General features: G+C 33.4%; 1 protein-coding gene across 1 annotated transcript in view; it reads right to left on the bottom strand.

Annotated features, from left to right (window-relative positions):
- Positions 1-11521, bottom strand: part of LOC128996931 (uncharacterized) — a 324176-nt gene that overhangs the window by 190142 nt on the left and 122513 nt on the right. The gene's annotated exons all lie outside the window — the stretch shown is intronic.

The raw sequence follows: 11521 nt of genomic DNA, 5'->3' as shown, positions 1-11521 counted from the left end.
TGAACGAATAGTGTTTTTGGCCTCTGGGGACATCAAAATGAAAAAGTAAATCGGTCCCGGGTCTAGGTCTTACCGTGCCACCTACGGTAATAGCTACTTCCCTATAGGGAAATTCGCTAAAAGAAAATAAGGCAAAGACACAGGCGTATTATACCGAATATCCGGTTACTTTTCAATTTCGCAAATTAGATCATCAGTATCCGGAACAGGTCAACAGTCCCGGAAGGTCGATACGAGAACGACTAAAGAGAAGAGACTGAAGTGAAGCTCCACAAATCACAATTAACCCTTGCCGACAGACCGCCACATAGCTCAGTGACCGCCACCGCCACCGCCCACCACTGCTCGAGCGAACACCATTGCCCCAACGATACGTTGCTTGAAATGAAATGAAATGATGAAATGAAATGATATTTATTCGTCTATAGACATTATATAAATGCATGAGACACAGTCAAATTATATAAATAAATGCTGGTAGAGGCACAAGTCAAGTTCAGGCAACTTTAATAGTAAAGAATTAGTGTACAAGGATACCTAAACTTACACATCATGCAAATAAATAATCGTACAAAAGCAGATAAGCATAGACAGGCTGAAAATACATGCAAGGCTGGTATTAGATAATCATCTTATTTTATTTTATTTTATTTTATTTTATTTTATTTTATTTCCAACGGCAGCAGCCAATTTACAAAGATAAACATGATGGTTGAATACAACAAAATAGGTAAGCAAAATTTGATGATAAATATAAGTTAACAAAGATATAACAGGTTATAAATATCCAAAGCGTAACAACAACAAAAAAATAAGATTAACAAACAACAATAAATACTCTAACATAGCAACAACAGAAAATAAAGGTTAACAAACAACAATAAATTAATTACTAGTCTTTCCCAGAAAGAAGAAGAGAGGAGGCCTGCCGACGAACCTGCTGAAGTCCATCGAAAAACAGGTCACACCCAGACGCAACTCGATTTCCCAGGCGAGTAAACCTTGCGAAAGGACTGTTGAAGTCGAAGTTGGTTGAGTGGTATCTTCGACCCAGCAGATCTCGAGATCTTGTGTTTGTAGGCACTCTGAGGTCGATTTCAGCTAGGAGATCTGGACAGTTCATGTGACCATTGACTATCTTCCAGAGAAGAATAACATCAGCCACGTCACGTCGCAGGGCAAGAGGTGACAAGTTCAGATTGCTGGACAGTTCCTCCACAGGCACATCAAGATCTTGTGTTGGAACAAATTATTCAAATTCAAATGATTCATTTGACTGCCAATTGTTCATTTGAACAGCCGTAGGTTTCGGTGGTGCAGTGGATAGCTTAATTGATAATTGGTTAATTGGGCCGGATAATTGATTTTGAGACATTTATAATTTTATTTTATGAACAGAACTATTTTTGTTATTAGTTACTTAAACCTTCATTCAAAATTTTCATTATCAGCAAGTTTGGTTAGGTTATGACAGGTAAATTAATTTAAATTTAACCTACAAACGACACGTTTTGACAGTGACAGTGATAGAGACAACAATTTCCAACAAACAGTTCGGCTAGCACGGTATGATGCGTTCTGCACGGCGCGGTGGTGGGCGGTGGCGGTCTGTCGGTAAGGTCTCGTGAACCACACTGTCCGTGCAGTCCGCACGATTTTTATTTCAGCTGCAGTTTTTTAATACGGACAAAATGAGAGTTTAAAAATTAGAAATTAAAAAAAATTATTATAGGCCTAAAACTAAAAAAAATATATAATTAATTTTTTTAATTAAACTGTCATAACCTAACCTAACTAACCAAACTTGCTGATAATGACAAAATTGAATAAAGGTTTACTAATAGAAAAAATAGTTCTGTTCATTAAATAAAACTATAAATGCCTCAAATTAAATTTTATATTTTTTAATTTTTTTTAAAATTAAACTGTCATAACCTAACCAAACTAACCAAACTTGCTGATAATGCAAAAATCTTAGACAAAAAGTTTGTGACCCCGATTGGTTTCGAACCCGGTACCATAAGATTCATAGCCCGGCATGTTAGAAGGAGACCTTGCCGTCAGACTGTCACCGCCCTTTTTTTCGTCTGTCTAGAAACGGGACAGCGGAATTTGAAATCGGAACAACGCTTCCCCCACTACTGCGCTGTGCCGAACGCTTCCGAATCTTACCGAGCAGTGCCGAACTTAAACGTCAAATTCAATGCTGTCTGTCGCGTGGTCGCGTGGTGTACTAACTTAATCGTTTTGGCTTGTCTTGTCAACAATGCATGTATGCCAGTGCTCAGTTTTGTGATAAGAGTTTTGTTAATCGGTGGGTTTTGTCTCGACACCTTCGTGAAATACACGAATTCATTGAGGGGGAAAAGTATAAGTATAAGTAAAAAATAAAGTACTCATACTGTGAGTACTTATTTAGGCTACCTACGATACAAAACCAATGATAGATTTTAAGGTACAATAAAAGAACGTGTTAAATGGTTTGCACTGTAAACAAAAAAACTATCACAACATCAGTTACAAACCGAAAAATAGAAACAAATAGGAAAATTGAAATAAATATGAAGAATATGGTAATTTTTTTAACATATTTTATCGAAATTATAATCAGGTAAATGGAAATTCACTAAGTCTATAAATTTGCTGCGGAAGGGGGATTATATTGCTGTTTACACAAAAATAAAAATAAACCTCATAAAACTCAGGATAATGGCTTGGCAATGATTATAGAATCTTAATTATTTCCTATATCCATGAATGATTTCTTTTACAACGAATTATTGCCTGTAAAATATTATTACAGCATATATTAGAACAGACTCAGTATAATAGATCATAAACATAAACAAATGGTGTAACTGATGAAATTATATTAACATATTGTTTGACAGCTCCATTTAAGTAATGTTAAATAATGTTTACATTCGGGCTAGTGACATCATTATTTTAAATTTATAATCCTTACCCTCTCTGTTTTAATATTCGTGCAGTATTTAATATGTTTGAACCAGCTGTGTGGAGTGGAATAATTCAACAATTAACAACAACAATAACAACTATTGTTGTTGATTTAACAATTATTGTGAAATCAAAACTCATTTGACCTCGACAGACGGCTTACATGGCATTCACACATTTGGAACAAACGACTTCATTTAAATTTAATAACAAACAAACTAAATTGGCTCATTGGTCGAAATTCAAAATTATCTGTTGAAAATAAATTACTTTTATACAAAATTATATTGAAACCTATTTGGACCTACGGTATCCAACTCTGGGGAACCACTTCCAACTCAAACATAGAAATAGTTCAAAGGTTTCAATCGAAAACACTGAGAAAAATTTTACAAGCACCTTGGTTTGTCACAAATAAAGTAATTCATCAAGATACAAAATTACCCTATGTTAAAGAAGAAATAAAGAAACGAAGTGAAAAATACCAAAGAAAATTAGAAACCCATCCAAATTTCCTGGCAGTTAACCTCCTCGACAATAGTGAAGCTACATATAGGCTCAAAAGAGTTAATCCAATAGACCTTCCAAATCGTCTTTAGTTGAACTTTTTAAAAGTTTTTGTATGTTAGTGCACTTGATGGAGTGTAACTAACCCATGTTAAAATGGTTATCAAATTTACTTATTATTCTAGTATAGAATAGATTGTGAATAAATACTTGTTAAAAAAAAAAATCATTTGACAGTTAGTTCTGCTTGTTTATATTTTTAAACTTTGTAGGTTTGTTCTTTGTTACCATGGATATACCATCAATCAATATTTACTTTTAAATCTCTCACCTCAAATTTTTTAAAGCCCACTGGGCAGAGCCCTAGGACAATATCGAAGCGGGAATAGTTCTATATGTATCCTCGGAACTGTAGCTTCATGTGTGTGCAATTTGAGCCCAGTCGGTTCAGTAGTTTTTGCGTTATTGAGTAGTAGACAGACACACAAACACACACCATCTCATTTTTATTTATTAGTATAGATAATACATTTTAATAATTTTTCCCCCAATTTTAATTTAATTTATATAAATGTCATCATATTTACTTATCATTTAATTTAAAACAGATTGTAAATAAAACTTTGCAAAAAAAATATATTTAATAATTTGTAATCATTAGGTAATAATCAACCATCAATTATAAATTAAATTAAATTGTAACAGCTGACACATTCTTATTTTCTAAGTTAAAGTTCTTGTTCTTCACATTTTTTTTACTTGCCTTGAATTTTCATAATTTGAGTATTTACTTGAACAGAAGTGAATAAGCATGAGTATTTACTTGTACTTCTAAAAAAGCCTTTCCAAGGAAGTATATACCCTCATAAACCTATACATTTGGTGTGAATAACCACCAGCAAATACTTGCCTAAAGAGTAAATACTTGTTTTTCAACTAGTTATCAATAACCCATGCTTGTTTAAATTTACTTGTTGATAAATGCATGTAACACATTCAGTATAGTGTAATACACTTATTTAAATTATGTGTGACTCTAGTAATTTCCGCAAAATAATGCTTGGGTAATTGAAGATGGAACCTTTGTGGTATTCCTTCGTTATGTTCAAGCTATTTTGCTAATGAAAATCCATCCACAAGTCTCAATAATGCAAAACCTTCACATTTTACATGTTTAAATGAAGGCCTTAGACCTTCAACAATATATATATATTTATCTATATTTATTTATTTAATATATATATATACTTGTACTGTATAATGTTTACTTTAAAATGGAGTACATACTTGCAAGTATACCCTCATCTCCGATAGATCAGTGAGTATACCATCTCATTTAGGAAGTATTTACTTGCAAGTAAAGAGTCGCTTTTATTCACAAGAGATTACTTGAACGACGAATACTCGCAAGTATTTACTCACAAGTTATATACTTGCTGTACTTGTATTCACTCGGCCCAGTGGTATGCTAGGGAAATCTTTTACTGAAATATAAGTTTTTGAACTTGAACACACACACACTGACATCCCAGATATTTTCACAGAGATACTGGTACCTACAAACATAAACGTAGACCCATGCTGTAACTTGTGACACTGACAAACAAACAAAATAAACAAGTAGGCCTATAGAAAATTCACAATAAGATATTTCTCATTTAAAATAGCCAAATTTTGGTGTTCATTTTGTTGTTACAGTTTCCAAGATGAAGAAAATATGTTGTAAATAAATGTAAATATTATTTGTGTGTGTGAGTGTGTATCAATATATGTGTTAAATTGTTACATTTTAAGAAAAATATATTTTGAAGACCAGGAATTTTAACACGAGGTATGTTACTAGTTTTAAAATGTTCATAGCTGAAAATAGGCCTACGTTAGCTTTAATTTAGAACGACATGGAATTAAACTTTTTCTTTCTATACTTTTGTTATTTAAACAGTGTAAACAACAATTAATAATAGTTAGGATTTTTATGTAATTCATCTTTATTTGGACTTATATAGTTTTTTGTAATTTTTTATAATCATTCAAGAAATAATTTTCAATTAACATATTTAGACTTATATTTAACATTAAACGGCTACTGTACTTTGTTCCCGCGTAATTTAAAACAGGCTCGGTGATGACAGAAACCCGCGATCAGATGTTCAGTTCGGATTTCAATTCCGCTGTCCCGTTTCTAGACAGACGAAGGTGGGCGGTGACGGTCTGACGGCAAGGTCTCGTTTCATTAGACCACCGAGGCCGATGGCTTCAATCCGTTTCATTGCGCTAGTGGTGTTCCCTCAGCCAATAAATGCTCTCATTTTGTTCTTATTAAAATAACTGCAGCTGAAATAAAAATTGTGCGTCCAGTCCACACTGACTGAACTAACTAGTAAGTTTAAACATAATTTAGTTGATTTTGTTTATATAAATTTTACTATACTTTTTTTTAGCTACCCACCCTCCATAGCTACTCTTCGAAACCCGAAATTGATTCAGAGAGGAATCGTTCATAGTCCTTTTATTTGGTTGTTTAGTTTTGTGTGAACTAGTGTGGCTACATGGTAACTTAACTAAGCCAGTTTTTTAGGAAATCTAAAATAGAAGAAGAAGACCACACCTAACTGTCATCTAAACTCTAAACAAAACTCAACTAACCTAAAAGTTAAACTTTACCACTACCTTTGCTTAAACAAACGATTATGAATGATTTATACGTGTGGTGAATTTTTTTACGCCTTTGTTAGTAGATTAGATTGACGGTGTACTGTTGTTAAGATGTTTATTTACAGTTAATTGAATTAAAATCGATAAACATAGGTACTGGGAAATCTAGACATGACAAGTGAACCAACTAGGCCTAGGCCTGATCAAGAAGTTGGCGTTAGTTTTACTAGGGTTAAGTTTGTAACGAAAAAACCCAAGTTTGTAACGAAAAAACCCAAATGTATTGAATGTAACAAATGTTTTACAAACAATTCAGTTTTCAATGAGCATATGATCTTATGTCATGGGGGAAAAGATATTAGGGTGACGAAACTTAGGACTAGGTACAAGTGTCCTCTTTGTAGTGTCAATGTAAAGGATCGGGAGTTATTTGAAACTCACATTTTAAAATCTCACGAAATAAGACTTCAAAAGCATTACTATAAATTCAAAAATCAATCACACTTTTTAGCATGGAAAAGAAAAGTGGAAAAAGAAACTACATCATCCTACGTGAAACCAACCAAAACTGTTTGGAAACACAAGAAAATGGTCTTAGAAGAAACTAATCCATGTGTCTCCAAAAAAGCAGGAGTTGCATATTATATGTGTCATCGTTCAGGTAACACCATTTTTAGGAAGGAATCAGAAAGGAAAAGAAGATCAAAAGTTCAAGGCAGTGTTAAAATCAATGCATACTGCCCAGCTAAGATGTGGACTGAATTTAAACCTAATGGAACAGTACGAGTTGCATATTGTTCAACTCATGTTGGTCATAAATGCGAAGCGTATTATACAAGATTGACTGATGAAGAGAGAACAATGTTAGCATCAAAGATTGCTTCAAACATACCTTATGATGTTATTTTAGATGAAATCAGAAATAGTGCTGAAAGTAGTAATAATATATCAAGAATGCACCTCTTAACTAAAGAGAACCTTCAAAAGTTTACTAATTCATCTTTTTATAAAAGGTTTGTCAAAACACAACTACCAGAGTCATTGTCTTCCAAAGATGGTCAAACGTCCAAAGTTGAGGGTCCTTCCAGTGATCCTGTAGAAGAATTTGAAATCCAAGAAATACAACCCTTTGATTTGTCCTACGAACCCATCAAAAGGTTTGTTCAACCCCCTGTTAAAACTATCAGTGAAGTACAATCATCTGATTTACTCAGCAGATGTGATACTGGTGATGATTCAGATGTTGGGGATGTCCAATCAGATGAAACTTTTAACAAGGCAAATCAAAGCTCCATTAGAACACATCAGCAATTACAAAAGAGTCCGAGTCCAACGTCGCCTCTTAGTGAAGAGTCGCAAGACTTAACTGCATCTTTCAACCAAATACACGAATCTATTGTTGCTGAAAAGAAAAAATTGCTTATTAAACAATTTTGTACAAAAGTATCAGAATTAAAAAGCACAGCAGAGATAAAATGGGTTGAAAGACAATTAAATCGTATGTTTATTTATTTACAATTACAATCAGTGGAAGAAAGTAGGCCTACTCAAAGTGAAAATGTAAATATGTCTAACAGACGTGAAGGTCAACCAAAGTCTAACTCTGTGTCAAGTGATATTTTTGTAAAGGCCAAGTCTCCAACCAAACCATCAACCTCTTCATCTGCAAGATCTCAACCGTTTTCATCAACCCCTCAAAAGACATTAAAAAAATCATGCACGCTAAGCAGTTCTTCCAAAGTCCTGAAATCTGCAAACAAAATGCCCATTGTGCCTTCTATTCAACCAATTGATGTTGGAATAAGCAAAAATTTGAAGCGTACCAGTGAATCACAGACTGTAGATACCCAAGCTAAACGATATTTAATTCCTCTCTCTGGTAAGCCGAATATGTATTTAGTTGTCAAGCCAAATCTGAACAAATCCTCAATGTTTGAACCATTGACCAATGTTATTCCTCAGGAAACCTCAGATCCAACGGGTAAAGTGAATGTTGATCATAACTACTCATCAGTGGAACAATAACCAAAACAGTAGAGCCTCGATAATTTGTCCCTATAAACTGGATCAATCCAATACCTAGCTAAAAGAAATTGTGGGCCTAGGCCCAAGTTTGTGTACCATATGCTATTTCAATGTAGGCTAAGTAAAACATAACTATATAACCTAGAGATCCGCTATAAAACAATACATTAAGCTACCTATTTACTAATCAAGGCTCTATTGTTCTACAGTTATGTTTTCAATTTTCTTAAGATGTAGAAAGTATATTATTATTCAGCATATTTATTTATAAAATTAAAATAATAGCCAAAATTCACTGCAATGCGGCAGAATGTTTAGTACATTTTTCTTTTATTTATAGTCTATCTTTTGCTTTTCTACACTTGTTGTATGGTTTAATTTTTATGCTAAGATCAAATCCTATTTGTTTAAAGTAAATCCAGGCTAAAAAATGTTTTTCAGTTGCTATAGGCCTAACATTATTTAAGTAGCCTACCTTTTTTTAGTTGTTTTGTTTTAGATACCGGTATGTACTCAAAATTATTGTCAAACAGCCAAAAATGGCTTGTAAAGAATTTCTTCTTTGATACAGTTAATCCTAGACTTATCATTTTATTGGTTTATTTTAAAAGAATACTAAAACAAAACTACATTTTTTGTGTCAACTTGTAAATAATGTAAATTTGTTTTCTCAATAAATGAATAAGTATTTTTTATCAATCACAAGGCAATTTTAATGATTTACCTAATAATTTACAAAATCGTGTACTTACTTTAGGCTGTGTTTATTGTACGAGATAGAAATACAAATCATCTAGCTAGGCCAATCAATGTCCTTCACTACATGACTCAGTGGGTCTTGACAAAAAACATAGAATGATCAGGCTTTTTTATGCCTATTTCTTAATAACTGCACTCTATAGTTATTTGTGTGAGTAGTGTGCAAAGGGGAACTTTAACTTTGCTGCACACAAGAGATATGTTTAGGCTAGGCACGAGCCACAGGCAAGTGTGGAAAGTTTCTCGAGTACAGAAAAGGAACTTTGCGCTCGAGTTAGGTTTATATTTCTCCTAGGTTTAGATTTGGTTGTTATATTTCTCCTACAGTTACTATAAAACATATAGCCTAAATAATTAGTCTTTCAAACACTAAACAACACTTTTTAGTTTAGGTTAAATCCAAGCGTTGGACGGTTAATTCCTTGTGTCAAAATTCAAAAGGCTGTGAAATGCTGCACCAGCTGATTGTAGTCGTAGATAGTAAGAAGTGTCGCCAACTTATTTCCAAACGCATACATATAACCTGCCTAATAAAAGCACACAGTTTTGTGTTGTTTGGTTGAAATACTGGAGTGCGGGAAAAACAAAATGAGTGTGGCAAAAGTAAGTAAATGCAGCAATTACTTACTACCTTGCGTGCTATAATCAGTGCAAGGAAGCCTGCTTTGTCAGGTAACAGCAGGGAAAATAGTTTTTGCCTATTGTTTATAATCTTAATCTAGATGCAATTAACATAGTGTATTTTTAATGATATTATTAAGATAATGACAGGAAAGCAGGCTTACCTTTAAATAAGCCCATAGAGACACATAAAATAAACCAACATCATCATTTAATGTGTTTCTATGGACTTATTTGAAGGTAAGCCTGCTTTCCTGCCATTAATAATTCCTGGCAAATGCCCTATCTTTTTATCAGATAAACTTGTATTTAATGATAACATTTTTAAAACCCATAAAAAACCACATATTCTTTATTGCTAAAAACGGGAAAGGAGGTTACTCTGTCTCAAAATGACACGGTAAAAAATTAATGAAAATTTCATCCAACTTGTTTGATGAATTCCTTTATTGAAATTACAAATCAGAACCACTGGTTTAACCAAAAGGTAGTGAACAATTACACTCTTGCATCAATATAAAAATTGGCTGGGTAGCCAAGCTTTTTGTGCTCCCCTTCAAATCTGAAGGTCGCTGGTTTGAGTCCAAGCTCAGACCACAGATGCCATTTTTCATTGGGCTATGATTTGATGATGCTTTCTAACAACAGGTCTAAGTTAGATAGTAACAAGACCAGGGTTAGGAACCGGTCCCTTTTAAAAAACGATAATAAATTCCTCTGAGGTAAAATAGACCCAATGAAAAAAATATGATCAGGTGTGACTGTCTGGGGGTTAAAAGGAGTCATGCTACTAATTATAATACTTTGGAATGGTTTTTCACCATTGTTGCAAAAGGTAGAGGACACATTTCATTTTACGTTATTTGCCTGTTTCAAAAAGGTATCTACAAAATTAAAGAAGTCTGTTATAAGAAGTTATTTGTTTTTAGTGGTTAGCTCTTCAAATCCAAAATATTAACTAGTGGGGCCTTCACACACGTATACATAGTATTTGGTGTCTAGTAAAACTATTTCAAATCAAAACAAAATAATTTATTTAGCCAGAATTAACAAAACAAGTTGCGTTAGCCAAATCAAATGATAAAACATGAATTTGCCTACATGATACAAATTAATTTGTTTTTATTTAGTTCTCATTTTCCCACAGATGTGCCTTTTAAGGGCTCATCAACAAAATACATACTCAGGGATTCAATGCCAGCTTTCAAAGTTCTCAATTTAACAAGACGGGGTTTAAGTTGGCAGTAGTTTAACCACCACTTTTTGTAATCCAAGAAAAATTGAAAGAGGGTTTGATATTGTTTATTTTTGATTTCTCCTAGGGAATAAGTAAGTATTACCTTGGGTCTGGTTTTTAAGACCTCGACCTTACCAACAATTTTTCGTTCAATTGTTCCCAGAGTCCAAAAGTGCTCTTTATTCAAATTCATTTGACTATTTTCATTTTGTATGAGTTAAGCCTCTGAATCAGTGATCAATATGTGTACTGGTGAAATTACCTGCTGTCAAGTGATCCTTGTAACCTTGACAGGCGACCGGTTTTTGACTATTTTTGTTATCGGATGATGAGTAATAGGCCTAATCGTCCGATTTTTATGAAACTTTATACAAACAATCTATCTTTTTTTTGAATGAGTTCCTGGACCAGCATGGTTGGACCATGGAAACTGGGTTGGATGGAGTAAAAATTAGTTTTTCGTCTTTATGCATAAAAAACAGTTTTTAATACAAGTTTTGTTAAGGGTCTAAAGTAGCTCTTTTAGTCCCTAGGGAGTAAAAGTCAGCTGCTGTAAACTTATTGTAAGCAGTCCCATAAATCGAAATCAGGTATCAATTGATTAAATCGGTTGTAGCTTATTGTTGCATTCTTGTCAATAGTTTGACATGTCAATACTACAATCATTGTAGGCCCTACACTATCACAATCGCAAACACTCATGACATAGGTTAGAATAAATATAGGACTACATTACATTATATGAACAAATTAAACCTT

Source organism: Macrosteles quadrilineatus, unplaced genomic scaffold (genome assembly GCF_028750875.1).
Source record: "Macrosteles quadrilineatus isolate MER2022 unplaced genomic scaffold, UCM_ALF_1.0 Scaffold_6__1_contigs__length_79288215, whole genome shotgun sequence".
Lineage (NCBI taxonomy): Eukaryota > Metazoa > Arthropoda > Insecta > Hemiptera > Cicadellidae > Macrosteles > Macrosteles quadrilineatus.
This window is presented reverse-complemented; position numbering and strand designations above follow the sequence as displayed.